The sequence below is a fragment of the Mustela lutreola genome, chromosome 4, assembly GCF_030435805.1.
Source record: "Mustela lutreola isolate mMusLut2 chromosome 4, mMusLut2.pri, whole genome shotgun sequence".
Classification (NCBI taxonomy): Eukaryota; Metazoa; Chordata; class Mammalia; order Carnivora; family Mustelidae; genus Mustela; species Mustela lutreola.
This window is the reverse complement of record NC_081293.1, coordinates 69,044,731-69,069,030: the sequence shown is the minus strand read 5'-3', so window position 1 is coordinate 69,069,030 and position 24,300 is coordinate 69,044,731.

Below are 24,300 nucleotides of genomic sequence, written 5' to 3'. Positions count from 1 at the left end.
GAAAGAGATATCAAGGCATTGATCCCATTTACAATTGCAACCAAAACCATAAGATACCTAGGAATAAATCTAACTGAAGAAGCAAAGAATTTGTACTCAGAAAAGTATAGAATACACATCAAAGAAATTGAGGAAGACACAAAAAAGTGGAAAAATATTCCATGCTCCTGGATTGGAAGAACAAATATTGTGAAAATGTCTATGCTACCCAGAGCAATCCACACATTTAATGCAATCCCTATCAAAATGCCATCAACATTTTTCACAGAGTTGAAGCAAATAATTCTAAAATTTAATGGAACCAGAAAAGACTGTAAATAGCCAGAGGAAAGTTGAAAAAGAAAACCAAAGTTGGCAACATCAAAATTCCAGACTTCAAGCTCTATTACAAAGCTGTAATCTTCAAGACAGCATGGTACTGGCACAAAAACAGACACATGGGTCAATGGAACAGAATAGAAAGCCCAGAAATGGACCCTCAACTCTATGATCAACTAATCTTCAACAAAATAAGAAAAAATGTCTAATGAAAAAAGAGAGTCTCTTCAACAAATGGTGTTGGGAAAATTGGACAAACACATGCAGAAGAATGAAATTGGACCATTTCCTTACATCACACACAAAAATAGACTCAAAATGGATGAAAGATCTCAATGTGAGAAAGGAATCCATCCAAATCCTTGAGGAGAACACAGGCAGCAACCTCTTTGATCTTAGCCGCAAGAACTTCTTCTTAGAAACATTACCAAAGGTAAGGGAAACAAAAAAATGAAGTATTGGGACTTCATCAAGATCAAAAGCTTTTGCGCAGCCAAAGGAAACAGGCAACAAAAGCAAAAGACAACTGACAGAATGGGAGAAGATATTTGCAAGCGACATATCAGATAAAGGGTTAGTATCCAAAATCTATAAAGAATTTATCAAGCTCAACACCCAAAGAACAAATAATCCAATCAAGATATGGTCAGAGGACATGAACAGAAATTTCTGCAAAGAAGACATCCAAATGGCCAATAGATAGATGACCAAGTGCTCAATATCACTATATTACTCAGCATCAGGGAAATACAAATCAAAACCACAGTGAGATACTACCTCACACCAGTCAGAATGGCTAAAAATAACCGGTCAGGAAATGACAGATGTTGGCAAGGATCCAGAGAAAAGGGAACCCTCCTATACTTCTACACTGTTGGTGGGAGTGTAAGCTGGTGCAGCCACTCTGGAAGACAGTATGGAGTTTCCTCAAAAAGTTGAAAATAGAGCCATCCTATGACCCAGAAACTGCACTACTGGGTATTTACCCTAAAGATGTAGTGATCCAAAGGGGCACATGCATCCGAATGTTTATAGCAGCAATGTCCACAATAGCCAAACTACGGAAAGAGCATAGATGTCCAATGACTAATGAAGGGATAAAGAATATGTGGTATAAAATACAATGGAATAGCTGGAGCCATCAAAAAAATGAAATGTTGCCATTCACAATGAGGTGGGTGGAACTAGAGGAGATTATGTTAAGTGAAATAAGTCAATCAGAGAAAGACAATTATCAGATAATCTCACTGATATATGGAATTTGAGTGAGAAACAAGGCAGAGGATTATAGAGGAAAGGAAGGAAAAATGAAACCAGAGAGGAAGACAAACCCTTGACTCTTAATCTTAGAAAACAAACTGAGGGTTGCTAGATTGGAGCGGGGTAGGAGGGGTGGGGTGGCTTGGGAATGGACTCTGGGGAGGATATGCGCTATGGTGAGTGCTGTGAATTGTGTAAGACTGATGAATCACAGACCTGTACCCCTGAAGCAAATAATACATTATATGTTAATAAAAATAAATGAAAGGAAAAAAAAAAGAAATTTACATGTGCAAGAAAGCTTCCTGTGGTGCAGGAGACTTTGGGGCCTGGGGGAGGAGGCATGGCAGGGTCCACACCACAGTGGGGGAGCACCAGGACACTGAACTGGAGACATTCCTGCTGGAGCAGTCGTCTTCCTTGCAGCAGCTATGAGTCTCCCTTTGAGAAATTTTCATTCACTAGATCACTGCCACTGCTTGATTCTTCGGCCTTTGGATTCCACCTTTTCCCACATTCCAGTTCTGTCATTTTATGTCTTTTAAAATTTTCTGTAAATTATTGACACAACTTCAAATTTATGGAGATGTTGTCAGACTAATTCAAGTGACTTCCACATTCTCTCCAACACTTTTGCTCCCTTTTCTTTCCCCTCATATTTATATAGACACATACATACTCATACAAATATATCACATATATTGCATTTATATAAAATATATATAATCTACATTATATGTGTGTGCTTTTTCTAATTATTTGAGATGCCCTTTTACCCTAATTACTTCTGAATGTATTTCCTAAGCACAAAGATCATCTTTATGTAACCATACATTACAGAAATATAGAAAATGAACACTAATACCTACTTACTCTTATCCAATTTCCAACTTTGATCAAACTACATTAATTACTACTATGGCATTTTGGTCTAGGGCACCACTCTTAATCACATGCTGAATTTATTGTCATGCACTACAGCCTTCTTTAATCTAGAATACATTCTTTAATCTAGAATACATTTGATATTCTGAAGAGTACAGGTCAGCTATTTTGTAAAATGTTTCTCAGTTTGAGTTTGTCTGCTGTTTCATTAAATTTTCATTAAGTAGGGTTTGCTACAGGCCCCCCAGCTTCACCCAGAATAAGCCAGGACCCAATGCAAAGTAAAATAGAAGGAAATTGGATCCAAGTGATCACATGGAGAGGAGACTCCTTGGCAGTTCTGGGCAAAGTAGCAGTAGAATGTACCGTGAAGAAAAATAACATTATCTTATTTATGTCCCTAAGTCTGGAAGTCTTTATCCAAGTTTCATTCTGATGCGTCAGTAAACACTTTAAATTGCAGATGGTATTCCTGTGATTAGCAACTGTCTACAATACCCAAAAGCTGAAATCTGAGAACATGTTGGGCTTATTCACTGCTAGCTCCCAGATACCTAGTTGAGTGTGTACCTACAGATACTAAACAAATGCTTGTTGAAAGTTGGAATCAATATGACTTTCAACAGTAATAGTTTCTGTTTGTTTGCCCTGTTGTGAGCCAATTCCGAGTTCCCTGATTGATGGCTGATTCAGTTCACACATCGACTGCTCCCCATCATGTTCTCAAGTCCCAGGTTCCCATCCACATCACCCCAGGGGCTGGCCCTGGGCCCCAACTCCACCCACATGATCCCAAACAGCCAACGCACAGGGAGCACGTGAAATGAACACTGCTCTTTGTGCCATACAAAAGCTGTCCCCTACAATTTCAGCCACATGCTGCTCCTTTGTGCCTACTTTCTTTCCATGGTTCTTTCCAATTCTAGACTTTACATAAATGCTACATATTTTCTCTCCAGTCCTTTTAAGTAATCACAAGGCTTGTGATATTTATCTGATTAATGAATGCATCATGTTCTTAGAAACTAACTGAGGGTTTTGGCGGGGGGGGGTGCAGGGAGGAGGTTGGGCGAGCCTGGTGGTGGGTATTATGGAGGGCACGTATTGCATGGAGCACTGGGTGTGGAGCATAAACAATGAATTCTGGAACACTGAAAAGAAATTTAAAAAATAAATAAAAATTAAAAAAAAAAAAGAAATAGCACTGGGGTTTACAATGATACTGAGGGCTCATCTTCCACTCTGGACACAAAGAACAGCACATCAACACAGTCTTGCCTGTTAAGGGGTGGCACACAAGCCAAAGGCACAGGCTCCGAGGCCTCTTACTTGCTCAGTGAGCAAGATCTCGAGCAGTTCGCTCCTCCCATGCCACAGTTTTCTCATGTGGAAACACCAATGTCAACAGTGCACACCTTAAAGAGGTGTTATGAGGCTCAGATGAGTTAGTCTATTTCCAGGGCTTGCGGCACTCCGTACTGCGAGCATGAGCGCTCAGTAAGTGTGATCTGGGGTAGCGAGAATTGCCACGATGAACATGCAAACCCAAAAAGGGCAGCTGCTCCAAAGAAGCCCCTCAAAATCATCAGATCCAAGAGAAAACAGACAAGTCAGAAGCAGTCAAGAACTATCAGAAAACATTTTAAGTGTTAGCCACAGTGTGAATGCTTGTTCATGTGTAGCATGCTTGACAGCGAAATGCAACCGCCTGCAAGCAGGGCTGGGAGAGGCCTGCAGGAAGCCCTCTAAGAGCTGCCAACAGAGAAGTCTGAGGCTCTCCTGCGCAGCAGGACCGCCAGGAACCCCAGGAGTCATGCACTCACTGCAGGTGCCCACACACAGTGGTTTTTCCTCTGCACATGCAAAAGCATTTAGTGATGACTTGTAGATGAAGAAATTGGGAAGAGATTTTCACTTTGTAACATTAAGAGCAATGTGAATATGTGCATGCGTGCACACACACACACACACACACTCTCTCTCTCTCATGCATGTGTATATATACTTTTTGCTATTCTTATTTAATTAATGAAACCTTACCTGGGAAAACAATTATGTCTTCTTATTCACAGTTCACTCTATTCTACAAAAAAGCATAAACATCCCGTTTTTCAAATACAGGAAGCATGAAATTGTGAATCATTGAGAGAGGAGTTTGTGTGAAGTCATCAAACATGGGGAAGAACTGCAGACACACTGGGACAGAACTAAAAGGGATCCGTTCATGGAGTAGAGAGAGCTGCACGCTCCACCAGCAAACACCAGGCCGGCTAACAGAGGAACATGTGGTGGTAGCCGTGTTTCCTGGCACGGGGGCTATTTACTGGCTACCCCTGCTGCTGTCGCTATCAAAATACAGACTTCAGTGTTTGTATTGCTTTTGGAAGAAGGGATGGGTTGGGCAGAGAACTGGAAGTATTTGCAGAAAATAAACATGATTTCCACACAGAGGAAATTTCAAAAATGAGACGGCCTTTCAAGTATCTTTGAATGAATGTTGGAAACAAGATTATGCCAGATAGATGTCTTTGTGAGTAACAATTCTCTTGTTTGGGTGGAGATGATAGCTTTGCCTGAGAGTGCTTCAGAGAGACTGTGATCGCTAGTCTTTCATGAGTGGGTGCTGAATATACAGGAGCATAAAGCCCATAGGTTCAGTGATCATCATAGATACATGTCCCCCTGGTGATGTACATGGAGCCAACAGAGATATCTGTGTGGGCGTGCATGCGTACACACACACACACACACACACACACACGATTTAGAGGAAACAGGCAAATTTAAAGCAGAAATTCACAGTGGACATGTCCCAAGAAAGTAAAGTGGAGAGAGAACCTTGTTCAGGAATTAAGTCATTTTAGGAAGAAATGAACCATCCGAGCAGCAGGTGTGTATGCTAATAGAATGGCTGTGTGTTTTAATTAAGCAGCACCTCCCTACAGAGTAATTACATATGTTGCTTACTCAACTATTTTTTTTTTAAGCCATTAACAGTTCTATAATGTACTTTCTTCCCAGGCTACAAGTTAAAAACCTTATGAACATTTGTTTTTATCATGAAAGAAATACATAATAGGTACTCGGCTTGATGCCGATACTTACTTCCTACCAATAGTGCATCCAGGAATTCAAACACATTCATGGCCTGACTTCCATAGCTCATTTTAAGATTAGAAAATTTGTCATAGCTTTGTTGTAAAGAATTATGCCTTGGATTCTACAGAAGCGCAGGAATTTTGGAGGTAAGGTCAAAGGAATTTCACTCCACTGATGGAGACTTCGCACAGCTGCGGTCCATTCTCATGGAGGCAGCACAGTGGAGGGCGGGGGAGGTGAGGGGAGGGGCTGTCACTGCGTGCACCACTGGAAAGCCACAGAGCGCCATCTTCTGAACTAAGTACTTGTCAACTGAATTAAAACCCTCCACATGAAACCTCCAGAATGTAAGCATTTATGTTCCTTTTGAAATAATTTCTTGGAAATCTTGGCAGCATTTTCTTAGGAGCACAAGAAGTCTGTATGTGTTAAGGGTTTACAGAAGACAAGCTCACAAAAAGCCCTACAGGAGAAGCCTAGACTATGATCTTTCAGAACATTCAACACGGCTTCTGAGGATCATGTACCCTAGGGTCTCTGGTTGTGACCTTCTGCTGGGAGCATGGACTTGTTGAAGGGGCCTCAACTGTTACGACAAGAATCTTGTGGAAAGAAGAGAAAGTGCTTGATTAGACTTAATTAGAGGATTGAAAAGTGATGTCTCCTTTTGTTTTTCTAACGCTACCTATCAATTTTATAAATTATTGTCAAAAATACTCATGGCTACAACTGGAAGATAATATGTGGCAGCCCGCATTTTTGACAAAAGTAATTCTAGACAAATCAGACCAGTTTAGCTGGCAAGGCAGTGAGTGTGAGCAACTGTTCAGCGGAAATGTCATGGCAGGCTTGATGTGTTTCCTTCTCTACAAAGGAGGCCCCTGAGGCTGCCGAAGTTGGGTGTCCCGGGACAGAGCTTCAAAAACAATACCAATAGATATTAATCCCAAATGCATGCTAAAAATGCCTGTGCCAACAAAGAGTATGCATTACACACATGTGTGTTTATGCCAGCATGTTCTGAAGAGGTGAATTTAAAGCACTGTGTATGGGGAAGATTGCAGCACAGATGACCCAAGAAGGGAGACTGGATAACAAGATTTTGAGTGCTTTTCTTTAGTAGCTCTGTGAAATGAAGAGTCACACTCCCTTCCTGATGGAGGGTCAAGTCCCTTCTTGGAAGTTAACTTTGGCCGTCACTTAAGGAAGCCATCACATACAACTAACTGGGTTTTGGGTTGTCTTTTCACGGTTCTCACCCTATAAGTTCATGGAAGAAATGATAGGAAACTAATTTGAATTGTTTTCGACAATTAGACCAACATTGTGCCGATAGGGTTTCAGGAGAGAAGAGGGATTCCAACACCCCTGTTGTCCGGTATCTGATGATGCCTCTTTCAATGCGGCTTTGAGAGGCAGATGGAAAGGAGCTAAAATAAAACTCCATGTGATTTGAGACCCTAGCCATTGATTACAGATATTTTGTTATTTTCCTCCTTTTTAAAAGAAGGAAATAATGATGTGTCTGCTTATCAGTGGAACACGTACTAGGGCACACTTGTCTCTGGCACAGAGAGGTGCCATCTTCTGGACAGACCTCCAAGCAGAGGTTTGCAGGTGTAGGTTCCAGGTCAAGTTAATAATTGTTATCTTGCAGCAGTAAACAGGATGTCTACAATTTTAAGATTTTCAGATTTATCAATTAGCCCAACATCAGCTATACAAAAACCATGTAAATTAATTCTCATACTTTGGATGTGAAATGTAGTCTTTTCAAAAAAGATTTTATGCATGAGAGACAGCAGAAACTGGGAGAGGGAAAAGCAGGCAGGGAGCCCAATGCAGGACTCTATCCCAGGACCCCGGGATCACAACCTAAGTTCAAGGCAGACGTATAACCTACTGAGCCACCCAGGTGCCCCTTGTGCATTATTTTCTTTTCTTTAATTTTTGTGAACTCCATATTAAAAGAAAGACCAGTTACTCTAGGTCTTATTATCTATATTGCTAAAATACCTTCCCTTAACAAGTGTTGGTACAATTTTTTGCACTATTTTAATTACAGAACCTGACTTTTTTACTCAGCAACTTACTAGATATAGGATACAGAACATGAATTAATGATTTTCCTGTTTGTATCTGACATACTTGGTGGTCACTACAGACTTATTGAATGAATATAAAGACTATTAGAACAACAATAAAGTGAATTACTTTTTAAACTGGAGACTAAAATTTTCAGAGACAGTTTATTAATTTCACTGCCTGCATTAGTCTCTAGGACTACATACCAAGTACTACAAACTGAGTGGCCTAAAGCTAGAGACACGTGTCCCTTCACAGTTCTGGAGGCTGGGGACCTGAATTCTGGGCAGCTTCCTCTGCTTACAGCTGGCTGCATTATTTCAGGCTCTTCTGTCTTCCATGGCTATCTTTCCTTCTTGTCTCTGTTCTTGTTAAGAGGACACCAGTTATATTGGGTTAAGGGCCAATCCAACTTCGGTGTGACCTCATTCTAACCAACGGCATGAGCAATGAGCCTATTCTAGAATAAGGTCACATACTGATAAAATTACCGTCGGGGCTTCAACATATCTTTTTTTTTTTAAGATTTTATTTATTTACTTGACAGAGATCATAAATAGGCAGAGAGGCAGGCAGAGAGAGAGGGGGAAGCAGGCTCACTGCTGAGCAGAGAGCCTGATGCGGGACTTGATCCCAGGACCCCGAGATCATGACCCAGGCTAAAGGCAGAGGCTTTAACCCACTGAGCCACCCAGGTGTCCCTCAATATATCTTTTTGGAGGGGATATGACTCAACCCTAATAATACCAGAGGTTAAAAGTACAATATGCCTGGTTTAAAATAATGTGATGAATGACTTAAGACTCTACCCTTGTGGAAGGAAGGAATGATAGAAAGATGGGTTCTCATAGAAAAGAAAAACTGAGAACAGTACACTGATTTAGCAAATAAAATCTGTTGACAGCCAATCTTGGCAATGAAGTTAGACATCCATGCTTGATATTTCCCTTGACCTTCATATTCACACTAAACTCACAGCTCGTAACATGTCAACAAGCCATGTGTTTTCTTACCTATAGTAGAAGCAGTGTTTCCTTTCACATACTGGACATTTAACACAATTCTGACATAAAGATGAAATCTTAGCATTAACACAAGTTTAGGTAATATTTCCAGTAGTGTATCTTCAACACACTAGGAAATGTCACTATGTAGTCTAATGAGGTATATCCCTGCTGTTCTGGATTCTCATTAGAAACCACTAGAAAAATGATGTCATTTAGATACAATCATAAGCTCTATCCCTTTATGCTTCATTTTCTCATTATATTATTTCCACTGTGATTTTGGCTATCAGAAATAAGCTGAATTTCCTTAAGTAGAGCAGTTAGTTAATTGGTTTGAGGATTCTTGGTTAGAATACAGATTTTAGCTTCAAATTTGTATGTAAATATTATCATAATAAAGAAGAAAAATATCTATCAAGATGCATTTCTTAATACATACAATGAGAAAAAGAGAAGAGAAAATATAATATATAGATATCAAATTTGCAACCAAGTGCTGCTGCTCTGTTTTATGCTGAATAATGGGTTTTTTTAATAAAGACTCAATGGCATATTTCAAGTAATTCCTTGAAAAAGCATCAAGCCAGTGAACATGTTTACATTTTTTGGCTTTATGAGTTTAACACTGCCCTAGTTTCTATAAGCAGCACTGTCGAATATGGTTACCACTGTGGTGGCTGAGCTGATATGTGGCTCGGTTGAATTTTTAATTTAAATTGTTTTAATAAAATTAAATTTAAAAACTAAAACAGAGTAAATTATTATTATTACTTTTTTTGATTAAGTACATTGTTATTGTTAGGGTAGGATTACCCTTTATCATAACTATTGAAAACACAGGATTCAAACAGAGGAGTATTGTGACTACACACCAGAATTTGAACACCGAGAACAAAAACTTGACATAAAATACCTCAATAATAAGTCTGAACTATTTGATTACACATTGAGATACTATTTTGCACATGCATTTCCTATTTTTTGTGAATCTATACATTAAACATTAACATTAAAATGTTATGTATGTGGCTCAGATTACTTTTCTATTAGATAGTGCTATGTATAGAGTAACCTAAGGAAAACAGTTCTACAGTTTCGGAAGATTTACAAACAGTTCAGTCTTAGGATGAAGTGGGGTATTTTGCCAGAAAAAGAAGAATGAAAGGAGCGTTTCAAACTCAAATCTGTCAATCAAACCTATGTGCTGGCTATCTCACATTTCTCAGGAAATTATACTTCAATGCCCCATGACTTGTATGACAGGTGCTATTACTTCTTTTTTGAATTAAACTTGAATTTACATGCAAAAAACTCCCAACTCCTACCCCATATGCATGTGTGTGTGCGCGTGTGCACACACACGTGCACATACATGTGCATACACACATACACAAAACACGCACACACATACATGTGCACAAATGAATGTGGGGGGGAGGGGCAAAGAGAGGGAATCTCAAGCACTCTCCCCATGGGGCTGGATCCCAGAACCCTGAAATCATGACCTGTGTTGAAACCAAGAGTCAGAAGCTTAGCCAAATGAGCCTCTCAGGTGCCCCACATTCAGTCTATTTTCATGTAAGAATTGAACTGACCACCTCTAAGGAGTTAGGTCAAGGATGGTTTTCTAAGACTTAAAGGAAAAAAATACCTGCTCTCAGGAAGCTATCATTCACTTGAACAAATACTAATCAAATCCATACTATGTACAAGGCCCAAATTAAGGTATCTTGTTCTTTCCTTTAATGTGTTTTCCTAAAATAAAATACTGGCTTTGTCATATAATTGATTGATTGCTATTATTTTCCATGGGTGTAAAAATAACCACTCCTGAGTCATTACTGGTATCACCGGCTTACTAATGTATTCTCTGTGAGAGTCCATAAAGCTAAACGAAGCACAGATAATTTAAACACATTCCATCAGCAGTCCTAGTACTTAGAAAAATCGTTATTATATTGGTACCCTGTTTTCTGTTTTTTTCTATACATATACATGTAATTGTGTACACCATATATGTATTTTTGAATCTTTATATTCAGTTAACAGAATGTCATAAACACTTTCCATATTATTAACTATTTTAATATTTTTCAAAGATTATTCTTAACTATTTTGATTAAGTCAAAATTCTCCCTTTAACCATATACAGACTGCTTTCAATATTTCTCAGTTATAAATAATACTTTGGTGTTTATTGTTGCAAAGTAAATCACTTTGTGTATCTCCGATTAGTATAATTTCCAAAAGGCAGAATTACATGATAAAGAAGGCAACTATTTAGAACACTTATGAAAAACTGCATAAAAGAAAAGTTGTTCAGAAGATCATTCTATTTATGTAGTTCATAAAAACATCATTTCACAAACTTTTACCAGTACTAAATATTTTCTACTTTGTAGTTTTAAAATTTTATATTTTGTAAATTTTATTTTCATATCACTTGTCAACTTTGCATATAAAATTATATTCAGTTTTAGGTGTCATATTTTCTGTATGTTTCATCACTTTCCTTTGATTAATTTAAAAAGGCATTTTCTTAGTACCTTCTTAAAATCCTGTCCTTTTAATGGCATAATAAGTGCAAACTGAGCAAACCAAAAGAAAGGAGAACAGGAAAGAACAGAGTTGTTTCTTCCCACAACTTAGTAGTTTTCCTTTCTTTGGGGGAAGAACAACACAACCCTCCCCCCTTGCCTATGATTGATTTTCCCTTTAACATCAGAAGTAGAAAAGTGTGGAGAGGAAACATGCTCACTGAGAGACTCAGACCCGACTTTCTGAATGGATGGAAGCTTCCACTGTTTGTACTTTCGATGCACAAAAAATCAATGATAAAATTAAAGCAAACAAATCCTCACAGAAATGAGATTTTTAAATATTATCAAAAGATACTGTAGACCCTCCTTACCTCTTCTGTGACCTATTTTCTATGGCCTGTAGTAGATGAAACCGTTAACAAAGATTTTTCCATACTGCTCCTACACTGAGATTCTCCTCAGACTACTGTTTTCTAGGTTTGCGGGCACAATGTGAATTAATCCACTCTGGTGGAAATGTGCTGGCCAATGGAGCCAGCAGCCGGATGGACTGCAGGTGCATGGTAGGTGTGATTCAGCTCACGCAGCTCCAGGGCTCAGCTCAGCAGCCGAGACCAACCCCCTAGAAGAATCATCTGGACATAAGTGCAACTGAATTCAATCAGGAAAGCCTTGAATTTTGGAGTCAATCTCCCAGAAAATGCCAAATTACATGGAAAATTACTCTGGTTTACCTTGGAGATAGCTTCCCACTTAGAAAATTAACCTGCAGAAGGAGTTTCTTTCTGCAATGACAAAGCTTACAGTGTGTCCTCAACACCATACAAGTAACAGGACCTCAAATAATGGTGCAGAAATAGAGGAGTTGTAGGGTTCAAGAGAATATCCAGCACAAATAAGAGGAAGACTAGCTGAGTACACTCAACTGTGTATCTCCTAAAACACTGACATGTGAAAATGTTAAATCCTTCCATTTGGGAACCATGAGATATAACCTCATAATTTTTTTTTTTACATTTGTTTTTATTTAGGGTTCTTTCAAAACTTCCAACATGTAACCACACATACATGGGAGAGAGAATCATGACTACATACCTCAATGTACTGAACACAGGGAGGCTGGAAAAAATACATAGGTTGACTGACTTATAATGAAAAGATGAGTTTTCCTTCTTGACTAAAGAGCGACCTGAATTATTTGTAATCCCCTATCTGCTATTCACAGAGCCTAGAAATTTGAGCTCTCCTGTGAAGTCCTCTGACTGTAAACTGAATCTTCTGCTCATTTTCTACTCTCTTCCTATCATTTCATTCCATTATCCTGACATATAAAGTCTTACATAACAAGTAGATTTATATAGTCTATCTAGCGCTATAATAAGATAGAGTAGGGATTTCTCCACTACAAGGTGTCAATGATGGTAACACAGGCACATTAGCTATACAGAATTTTAAAACACAATGAAGCAGACTATAGTCCAATCTGGTTTTTATTATGACCAAACACCAGGAATTCTACACAATGAGATGACAAAATGCTCCTGTTCTTCACAGAAGATCACTCATCCCCACTTCTACCCCTGTTTGGAATACACTCACAGTTCTCCTTCATCAACTGCCAAAGATTTGAGGAAAGAATCATTTTTAACCTAATTCATCCATCCATCCATCCATTCATCTATTTCCTATGTATCTGTATCTGTGGCCATACAGACAATACTCAGCAAATGTTGGTAGAACATGTCAATGAATAGTGCAGGTAGAAGGTCTTAAAGGAAGGAAAAGGAGAAAGCTGGATTTCTTTTTAAAATATATCAGAAAATGTCTTCCACATTAAAACAGGGAAAATATTATATGAAACCAAATAAATGATGGGAAGTTTTCACAAAGTCATCAAGTTGTGAATAAAGGTTATTGAAATATATGGTAAAGAATAAAATAAGCAGCAACTTAAGAAGAAAACTTGTGTCTCACATCTGCTCATGTGTCTGCCTGCAAACACCTAGGACACATGTTGAAATAAGAACTCTCCTTTGCATTGGTTTTCTGCATCTCAAAGAGTGGCTATCATTGACACAGTCAAATCCAGAAATGTGAGGAAATTGATTTTGGAATATGCAGACCATGACTGCTCTTTATGATGCAGAAGAAATCATCCTGGATGGTACTCATGCCAAGTAGATACCAGCAAACTACAATAGATCTGCGCTGGGGAAGATGGATTTGGCCAAGTCCACAAAGCAGGCAAGAAGTGGGAGTGGATAAATCTCTTTTAAAAATGAGAAAAAGAAAGTTGAGGGGCACCTGGGTGGCTCAGTTAGTTGAGTATCTGCCTTTGGCTCAGGTCATGATCTCTGGGTCCTGGGATCGAGCTGCATGATGGGCTCGCTGCTCAGCGGGGAGTCTGCTTCTCCCTCTGCCCCTCCTCCTGCTTATGCTCTCTCACTCTGGCATAAATAAATAAAATCTTTAAAAAAAATAAGAAATAAAAAAATAAAAATGAGGAAAAAAGAGGTATGGATCCCAGAGATACAAATGTATTGATTCAAAGGGGCACCCACACCCCAATGTTTATAGCAGCAATGTCCATGGCAGCCAAATGTTGGAAGGAACCCAGAGGTCCATCAACAGATGAATGGATAAAGCATATGTTATATATATATATATATATGTGTATATATATATATATATATATTTAATGGAAAATTACTGGCTATCAAAAAGAATGAAATCATACCATTTGCAATGATGTGGATGGAACTGGTGGTCATTATACTGAGCGAAATAAGTCAATCAGAGAAAAGACAATTATCAAATGGTTTCACTTATATGTGGAATTTAAGAAACAAAACAGAATATCATAGAAGAGAGGAAAATAATAAAACAAGACAAAACCAGAGAGGGAGGCAAACCATAGAGACTCTAAATCATAAGAAACAAACAGAGGGTTGCTGGAGGGGACGGGAGTTGGGATAAGGGAGTAAATGGATGATGGTCATTAAGGAGAGCACATGATGGGGATGCCTGGAGGGCTCAGTCAGTTAGGTGTCTGCCTCTGGCTTGGGTCATGATCTGGGAGTCTCATAATAAAGCCCTGCACTGGGATCGCTGTTCAACGGGGAGTTTGCGTCTCTCTCTGTCCCTCACCCCACTTGTACTCTCTCTTTCTCACTCTCTCCCTCTTGCTCTCTCTCAAATTATATAAATATATATACATATATATATATATATATTTTAAAGGGAGGAAAGGAGTGGATGGAATGAGCATCATGATGGATTCCAACATGAAGAAATGAGCACTGGGTGTTATAGAAAACTGATGAATCACTGATCTCTACCTCTGAAACTACTAATGCGTTGTCTGTTAATTAATTGAATTTAAGTTTAAAAAATGAGGGGGAAAAGTTCAATTCTACCAAAATAGCAAAATATTGGAGGTGTACATACATATAGGAGGTATACACACACGCGTATATATGGAAAAATTTGTAAGACAAAATCAAATACTGAAGGAATATGGATTTCCTTTGGAATAAAAAACAAAATGGGCATATGCAGTACAAAATCATGGTAAATCACATGTCTAATGCTGAAGAACTTCTGATTTTGATAATAATAATTTAAATGTCATTGTATCCCAGCTACAAGATTGAGTATGAAGAAGTTAATCATTAAACTATGATAGAATTGACTTTCATGCAGAAAGAAACATGGAAGGAAAAGGTTCATCTTTTATACTAAGTACAAAGTCATTTGGTGTCACTGCAAATGTAAATTGAAAGGGGAATTTATTATTTTGATGTGTACTCTCCTCTACTCAAATTAAGGCAGAGAGCTATTCAAGAATGTAAACTTCCCTGCATGCAACCAAGCCAGTGTTTGAAAGGGCTTTCAATCTGTGGCTATTAAAATTGCATTATATACAGCATATAATTTTATATATATGGTATATATTATGTACCACACATATACAATACACGTATTATACTATAAATGATGTATATAATTCATTGTAACTTACATTGCATATAAGTCATGCAATATATAAATTCTAAATACTGGGTATAATCATGACCAAGTTTTCATAAATTCACATACCATGAACCTAGAGTATATTTTCAACATTATAAGTAAATCGGAACTTCAAAGTTTCATGTGAAAAAAGGAATAGTTACCAATCAGATGTAAGTGAAAGCTGACATTACCTTTTCACTACCCTTTAATCTCCTTGAGGACAGAGATCTCTGGTTCCCTCCCACTAACCTTCAGTGAATAAGGTTACATAAAAATGAACAGTCCAGGTGGGGCAAGACAGAAACATGACTACGGTGTCAGGAACAAGATGAACGAACTATTGTCGGGTACTGGGCATTGCATAATATGCATATTTGGTGTTGACATTCTAGATGACAGAATGCAGAATGCGATAAACTGCGGCAGAAGCAAATGACTCTGATCGTGACGGTTTTGCCTGTGAGTTTCTGACACAGTGGACTGTAGGCACCAGGACATGAGCTCTGGACAGATAAGGGGCGGACAAGGTCATGGGCTCTTTTCCAAGCAGAACTCCCTGGGAGCATCCCCGTTCTGCTCCAGGCTTGTCTTCAGACACCCCTTGTCGTTTTTAGCACAGAGTCTACAAATCTGGCTCTGTTCTCGAACACTGTTACTTCTACTTCTCCTATGTTGGCTTCAACATACCCAGACACAGATACGGCAGTTACCAACTTGGATTCCTCACATTCTTGCTCCCCAAGTTAGGCCGTTTTGGTCATTGTTTTCTTACTGTTAGCAGCTCCAGAAAAATGTTTTGGAATTAATAAAAGATGATACCAACTGAAAAGAAAGTCACACACCATCTAAAATTGACTCTTACCAAAGTGGTAGAGTGTTGTACACACTTCTTGTGAACTTTCCTCCTGCCTTCCCGCCGTCTGGCAGCCCCCTGCATGCACTCAGACTGTAGTGCGGGGACTGAAACCAAGTCCCTACTCGTGCAAAAGGACATGCTACCAACCTAAGAGCAGTCATAGGTGTGAACACTGCCGAAGGCAACCTGGCCTGTGAGTTTCCTCTCCAGCCACAGCCATAAGCACGTAAGGCCCACACCGCCCATGGCTCCCACGCAGCAGCTGTCCCCACACACCCTGGCCCACCGTGGTCTCCCAGGAGGGGAGGCTGTACTGCCGCAATGCCCAGACCAGAGCACAAGCTGAAAGACAAGCTCTCTTCTGCCTGGATTTTAAAAGGCCCTAAGCAAACCCTGCCATCATCTAGCCAACTCTGCCTCACTAACCCAGGGCCTTTATGATTTCAATTTATCATGCAGCATATAGAAAGATTGTGCAGAAATGCAAAAACTTCTAGTGACACCTGATCAAACGGGTCATCTCCCTGCCTCCCCCATGGGGGTGCTACCCATCCCTCCTGCACGTAGGGCCCCCTGCATCTCCTGTAACACTGCAAGCTTGCGGCTGGGACGCTCACTCTGCAGCAGCTTTCTCTGTCCTCGGTGAACACCTCAGACACTCATCTTCCCCCTGTACCCTTGTCCATGTTTTGGTGTAAATGCTCATTCCCTTGGTGCCAAAGGTGAAACTCAGTATTGGACTACGTGGCCTGTAAGTGGGGCTGTGGGCAGAAAAGCCACAGTTACTACTCGAACTTGGTTTCCACATAAGTGTTTCAAAAATCTTGGGAGAAAATACAACTCTCAAAGTGCTTTGGGGAATTCTGTTGTTACTATGATTATTTTTTAATTTCACCAAAATTTAGTTCACTTCCAATTTGAATGGAAAGTAAGTTTGGCGTCTCAGGGAAGGTGTTCAGTGGCTCTCACCATGGGAGAACTGCTCAGGTAGACATTTGACTAAGAGTTTGAGCTCACCCTCGTGGGAGGACAGCAGGGTGAACAAATAGTATTGCTAGGCTGGTTAAATTCTAATTAAATGTGGAACATGGTGAGGGACAGATTAATATACTAAGGAAAAATTTTAATAACCTGAAAACCCTAAAATTAAACACAGCAGGTTGAAAGGATTTAGAGTGATTACCAAAGACATTATGAACTATCAATTTATATCAGGTAACACTGAATTTTTACATTTTTACCCAGATTTTCCTAATGTAAGGTGTTCTTATGAAAACCAAAATCAAAATAGCAATGCCTTAAATACCCAGGTGGCATTATAGTTCAGGTAACTTGATTTTTGGCATGTTTCTGGAAGAATTTCGGAGCATTATATAGTTACACACACACTGCTAGAGTCTAAATGTTGCTCATATTTACATTTTCCAATTGTTGAATAGTTTTAAAAAACAGAGGATAAAAAAAGGACTTCAGCCTATTTTCAGCTTCCCCAAACACCAGCCTGACTCCAGGAGTTACTAAAACCCCACTGCATTCGCACATGCACACCGGTGCCTTTAGGAATGGCTGGGTCCTGAGTAAGGGCCCCTAGGCCACAAGCATGCTCGACCTCCCCCAGGGACCCCACATGCTGTGTGGGCCATGACCAAATATGGACCTGGACTAACATTTCCTAAACACACATTTTGTGTCCAACACCCTCCATATTTCCCCCCAGGAGGTCCATGAAATTAGCCCTGTTTTACAGGCTGGGAAGATGAAGGTGAAGGAGAAAAGCTGTTGGTCTGAGAATCCGTAGGAGAGCTGGAATTTGAATCCAAATTTTTATCCAAGTCTGTAATTCCTGATTTTTTTCTATACCACAACAGACTTCACGTGTGAACTGCACTTATAGGTTTCCTAATATTTTTTTTGCAGCATTCTTTTGATATTCCACAAAAATCTCTTCATATGTAATGCCTTTAATTCTTTTATCAAGAAACTAAGAAGTAGCAGATTTGGTTCTCATTTTCTTCAGTTTATAGTTTTTAACTTCATAAAATTTGTAAATCCTTTTGAAAAATTATTTTTGTTTTAAAACAGTTTTCAATTTATCTTCATGTATGAAGATAGTACAGTTGGTTCAGCTACCCCACTGGAAAGGGCCATCTGCTCTCCTGAGCCCACCACTCAAATCTTGATCTCATCCAGAAACACCTGCACAGACACACCCAGAAATAATGTTTAACCAGACAAACGGACACATACAATTACCCACCACTGTGAGTATGGTACCCTTGTTACAGTTAATGAACTATTGATTTATTGTTATTGAATGAAGCATACTTCCTTCAGACTTGCTTGTTGCATAATATCCTTTCTCTGTTGCACACAATACCTCACTGTCCTATCTCCCTGGGCATCTCTGGGCTGTGACAGTTTCTCAGACTTCCATGGCCTGTATTGATCTCATGGCCACACACTCCTGGGGATCAGAAGTGTGGGTCGAGTATTCCATAGAATGCCCCCTCAATTTGTATTTGTCTGTTGTTTGGTTATTCTTGGACCTGAGGGAGGCAGACCACGGACAAGAAGTGTAATTTTCATCCAATCATATCAAGGACCTATGCTATTAGCACGACGTGTTACAGTTCATGGTAACGATGGTAGTTTATTTCAAGTTTCCCAATGAAAGGTCTTTTTTTTTCCTCAGGATTTCAGTTTTTTACTTTTAAATTGAAGCCCAATTGACATCAAATATCCTATTAGTTGCAGGTGCACAATGCAGTCACTTGGCATTTGTCTGTCTGTCACCATACAAAGTTACTATGACAGAACAGACTACGTTCCCTGTGCCGTAGGTCGCATTTCTGTTGTCTTTACTTTAGAACTGGAGGTCTGTACCTCTGAATCCCCTTCACCTGTGCCACCTGCCCCCTGTGACCCCTCCCCACCCTGGTAACAGATGCTCTGTTTTCTTTTCTATGAGTATGTTTTGTTTTAATTCCACCTATGCATGAGACCCTATGGTACTGGCTTTTCTCTGATTTCATTTAGCATACCTCTCTAGATCCACCTGTGCCCGTCCTTTCTTATGGCTGAGTCCTATTCCATCATATATATATATATATATGGAATATATATATATATATATATATATATATATATATATATATATATATCAGAAGGAGAGTTCCTGGATTGTACGGTAGTTCACTTTTAACTTGCTAAGGAACCTATACACTTTTTCACACAGTGGCTGCCCCAGATCACAGCTCACGGAGGGTGTATAGGGTTCCCTATTCTCCACATGCTCACCAACACCCGCTGTTTTTTTGTGTTTGGTAATAACCCAATCTAACCGGTGTGAAGTAACATCTTGTCGTGGCTTTGTCTTGCATTTCCCTGATGACAAGTGATGTTGAGCATCTTTTCAGTAGCCTATTGGCCATCTGGATGTCTTCTTTGGGAAAAAAAAAAAAAAAAGTCTGTTGAGTTCTCTGCCCATTTTGAGTGAAGTAGTTAATCTTCCTGATAATAAGCTGTGTAAATTTTCTATATATATTTGGATACTAACCCCTTACAGAATGTAAAGGTAATCTTTTTCCCCTCACTTTTCATATTGTACATGTGTGGTCAACATTTAAGGGATGGGAATTACATTCAACATCTTTGTGGGGGGGAGCATTTCTATTTCTTTTTTCTAATTATAATAATTGGCAATTATAGAACTTTTAAAAATAAAAAATCATCTATAATCTGATAGACTATTACATAGTATCAGTGATTCCAAAGTGTGAGAGTTGCAACATAGGAGACATTTGTTAATAAGGTCCCATTGTGAGAAATTTACTTCTTTTGTTCTCTTTTGAATCAATGAGAAAACCAGGAGGAAAGTTAAGTGTCTGTCTGTTATTTGCAATTATCGGACACTGTATCACTTTTTAGCACAATTGGGGCTGCCTCGGGCTCCAATGTTTATAAGCAACTCTTTCTACCTGGATCAAACGACAATATTTTATTTATGTTATGTTAATTTTTAGAATCATGATTATTTTTTGTCAGTAACAGCAGCTTCAAATTATAAAAATGAAATAAAATTACACATGTAAAAGCATTTTAGTGAGCCAATTAAAACATCTATGTAGGAGGAGTCAAGATGGTGGAGAAGTAGCAGGCTGAGACAACATCTGGTAGCAGGAGATCAACTAGATAGCTTGTCAAACCATTGCGAACACCATCAAATCCAACAGGAGATCGAAGAGAAGAAGAGCAACAATCCTAGAAACAGAAAATCGACCACTTTCTGAAAGGTAGAACCGGTGGAGAAGTGAATCCAAAGTGATGGGAAGATAGACTGTGTGTGGGGGGGGGGAAGTGGCGGAGCAACGGAGCACAAAATCAGGACTTTTAAAAGTCTGCTCCATGGAGGGACATTGCTCCAGAGGCTAAACTGGGAGGAAGCCCACGTGGGGTCAGCATAACCCCACATCCCCCGGGGTCACAGAAGAACCGGGGGTGTCTGAGTGTCGCAGAGCTTGCAGGTATTAGAGCGGGGAAGCAGGCTATAGAGACAAAGCTGAGGAGTGAGCTCTCAGCTCGGGGTTACCTTGAACTGGTCACAGGCTCAGTAAGTTCGGAGCATAGCCAGAGGCCACAGAGACGGAAGTGACCAGGCGCTTTTCTCCAAGTGCGACCGATTGAGCGCTTTCCTACAAGCGCAACCAGAGGCCAGGGAGACGGGGGCAGTTGGGCACTTTTCTCTGAGGGCGCACTGAGGAGCAGGACCCCAGGCTCTCCACCCGAGCCAGATTGGGAGGCCGCTGTCTTCATTCCTGTCTTCCGGAACTCTATAGAAAGTGCTCAGGGAACAAAAGTGAAAGCAAACCCGATCAGATTGCTTAGCCCAGCCCCTGGTAAGGGCGGTTCAATTCCGCCTGGAGCAAAGACACTTGAGAATCACTACAACAGGCCCCTCCCCAGAAGATCAATAAGAAACCCAGCCAAGACCAACTTCACTCACCAAGGAGAATAGCTGAATTCCAGAGGAGGAGAAAGCAAATCTTATCTGGACAAAATGACAAGGCAGAAAAACTCACCACAAAAAAAAAAAAAAAAAAAAAAAAAAAAGAACAAGAGGTAGTACCGAAGGCTGCAATACAGACATTGCTAATATGACAGATCTAGAGTTCAGAATGACAAATCTCAAGGTTCTAGCCGGACTCAAAAATGGCATAGAAGATATTAGAGAAACCCTCTCCAGAGAGATAAAAGCCCTTTCTGGAGAAATAAAAGAACTAAAATCTAAACAAGTTGAAATAAATAAAAGCTATTAATGAGGTGCAATAAAAAATGGAGGCTCTTACTGCTAGGATAAATGAGGAAGAAGAAAGAATTAGTGACAAAGAAGACCAAATGACAGAGAATAAAGAAGCAGAGCAAAAGAGAGACAAACAAATACTGAACACGAGGAGAGAATTTGAGAGATAAGTGACACCATAAGACAAAACAACATTAGAATAATTGGGATTCCAGAAGAAGAAGGAGAAGAAAGAAAGAGGGGAACAGAGGATATACTGGGGAGAATTTTCCTAATATGCAAAGGGAACAAACATCAAAATCCAGGAGATGCTAAGAACGCCCCTCAAAATCAATAAAAATAGGTCCACACCCCGTCACCTGATAGTAAAATTTACAAGCTTAGCAAAAAAGAGAAAATCCTGAAAGCAGTCCGGGAAAAGAAGTCTATAACACACAAGGGTAAAAACATTAGATTGGCACAAGACCTATGCACAGAGACCTGGCAGGCCAGAAAGAACTGGCATGATATATTCAGAGCACTAAATGAGAAAAACATGCATCCAACAATACTATATCCAGCTAGGCTATCATTGAAAATAGAAGGAGAGATAAAAAGCTTCCAGACAAACAAAAACTGAAAGAATTTGCAAACTCCAAACCAGCTCTACAGGAAATATTGAAAGGGGTCCTCTAAGCAAAGAGAAACCCTAAAAATAATCAGAAAGAAACAGAGACAATATACAGTAACAGCCACCTTATAGGCAATACAATGGCACTAAATTCATATCTGTCAATAGTTACCCTGAATGTTAATGGGCTAAATGCCCCAATCAAAAGACACAGGGTATCAGAATGGATAAAAAACAAAATCCATTAATATGCTGCCTACAAGAAACTCATTTTAAACCCGAAGAAACCTCCAGATTTAAAGTGAGGGGGTGGAAAACAATTTACCATGCTAATGGACATCAGAAGAAAGCTGGGGTGGCAATCCTTATATCAGATCAATTATATTTTAAGCCAAAGACTATAATAAGAGATGAGTAAGGACACTATATCATACTCAAAGGGTCTGTCCAACAAGAAGACCTAACAATTTTAAATATCTATGCCCCTAATGTGGGAGCAGCCAACTATACAAACCAATTAATAACAAAATAAAAGAAAAACATCAACAATAATACAATAATAGCAGGGGGCTTGAACACTCCCCTCACTGAAATGCACAGATCATCTAATCAAAAGATCAACAAGGAAATACAGGCCTTAAATGACACACTGAACCAGATGGACATCACAGATATATTCAGAACATTCCATCCCAAAACAACAGAGTATACATTCTTCTGTTGTGCACATGGAACATTCTCCAGAATAGATCACATCCTGGGAAATAAATCAGGTCTCAACCTGTTGCAAAAGACAGGGATCAATCCCTGCATATTTTCACACCACAATGCTCTGTAGCTAGAACTCAGTCACAAGAGGAAATTCGGAAAGAACCCAAATTCACGGAGACTAAACAGCATCCTTCTAAAAAATGAATGGGTCAACCAGGAAATTAAAGAAGAATTGAAAAAATTCATGGAAACAAATGATAATGAAAACACAATGGTTCAAAATCTCTGGGACACAACAAAGGCAGTCCTGAGAGGAAAATATATAGTGGTACAAGACTTTCTCAAGAAATAAGAAAGGTCTCAAATACACAACCAAACCCTACACTTAAAGGAGCTGGAGAAAGAACAAGAAAGTAAGCTTAAACCCAGCAGAAGAAGAGAAATCATAAAGATAAGAGCAGAAATCAAAAATAATAGAAAAAAATCAATGAAATTAGGAGATGGTTCTTTGAAAGAATTAATAAGATTGACAAACCCCTGGCCAGAATTATCAAAAAGAAAAGAGAAAGGACCCAAATAAATAAAATCATGAGTGAAAGAGGAGAGATCAAAACCAACACCAAAGAAATACAAACAATTAAAAGAACATAATATGAGCAACTCTAGACCAACAAATCTGACAATCTGGAAGAAATGGATACATTTCTAGAGACATATAAACTACCACAACTGAACCAGGAAGAAATAGAAAACCTGAACAGACCCATAACCAGTAAGGAGATTGAAACAGTCATCAAAAATCTCCAAACAAACAAAAGCCCAAGGCTAGATGACTTCCCAGGGGAATTCTACTAAACATTTAAAGAAGAACTAATTCCTATTCTCCTGAAGCTGTTCCAAAAAATAGAAATGGAAGGAAAACTTCCAAACTCATTTTATGAGGCCAGCATCACCTTGATCCCAAAACCAGACAAGGATCCCATCAAAAAAGAAAACTACAGACCAACATCCTTGATGAACACAGATGTGAAAATTCTCACCAAAATACTAGCCAATAGCATTCAACAGTACATTAAAAGGATTATCCACCACTATGAAGTGGGATTTATTCCAGGGCTGCAAGGTTGGTTCAACATCTGCAAATCAATCAATGTGATACAGTACACTAATAAAGGAAAGAATAAGAACCATATGATACTCTCAATAGATGCTGAAAAAGCATTTGACAAAGTGCAGCATCCCTTCCTGATCAAAACTCTTCAAAGTGTAGGGTTAGAGAGCACATACCTCAATATAATCAAAGCCATCTATAAAAAACCCACCACAAATATCATTCTCAATGGAGAAAAACTGAAAGCTTTTCCACTAATGTCAGGAACATGGCAGGGATGTCTATTATCACCACTGCTATTCAACATAGTACTAGACATCCTAGCCTCAGCAATCAGACAACAAAAAGAAATTAAAGGCATCCAAATCAACAAAGAAGTCAAACTATCACTCTTTGCAGATGATATGATACTATATGTGGAAAACCCAAAAGACTCCACTCCAAAACTGCTAGAACGTGTACAGGGATTCAGTAAAGTGTCAGGATATAAAGTCAATGCACAAAA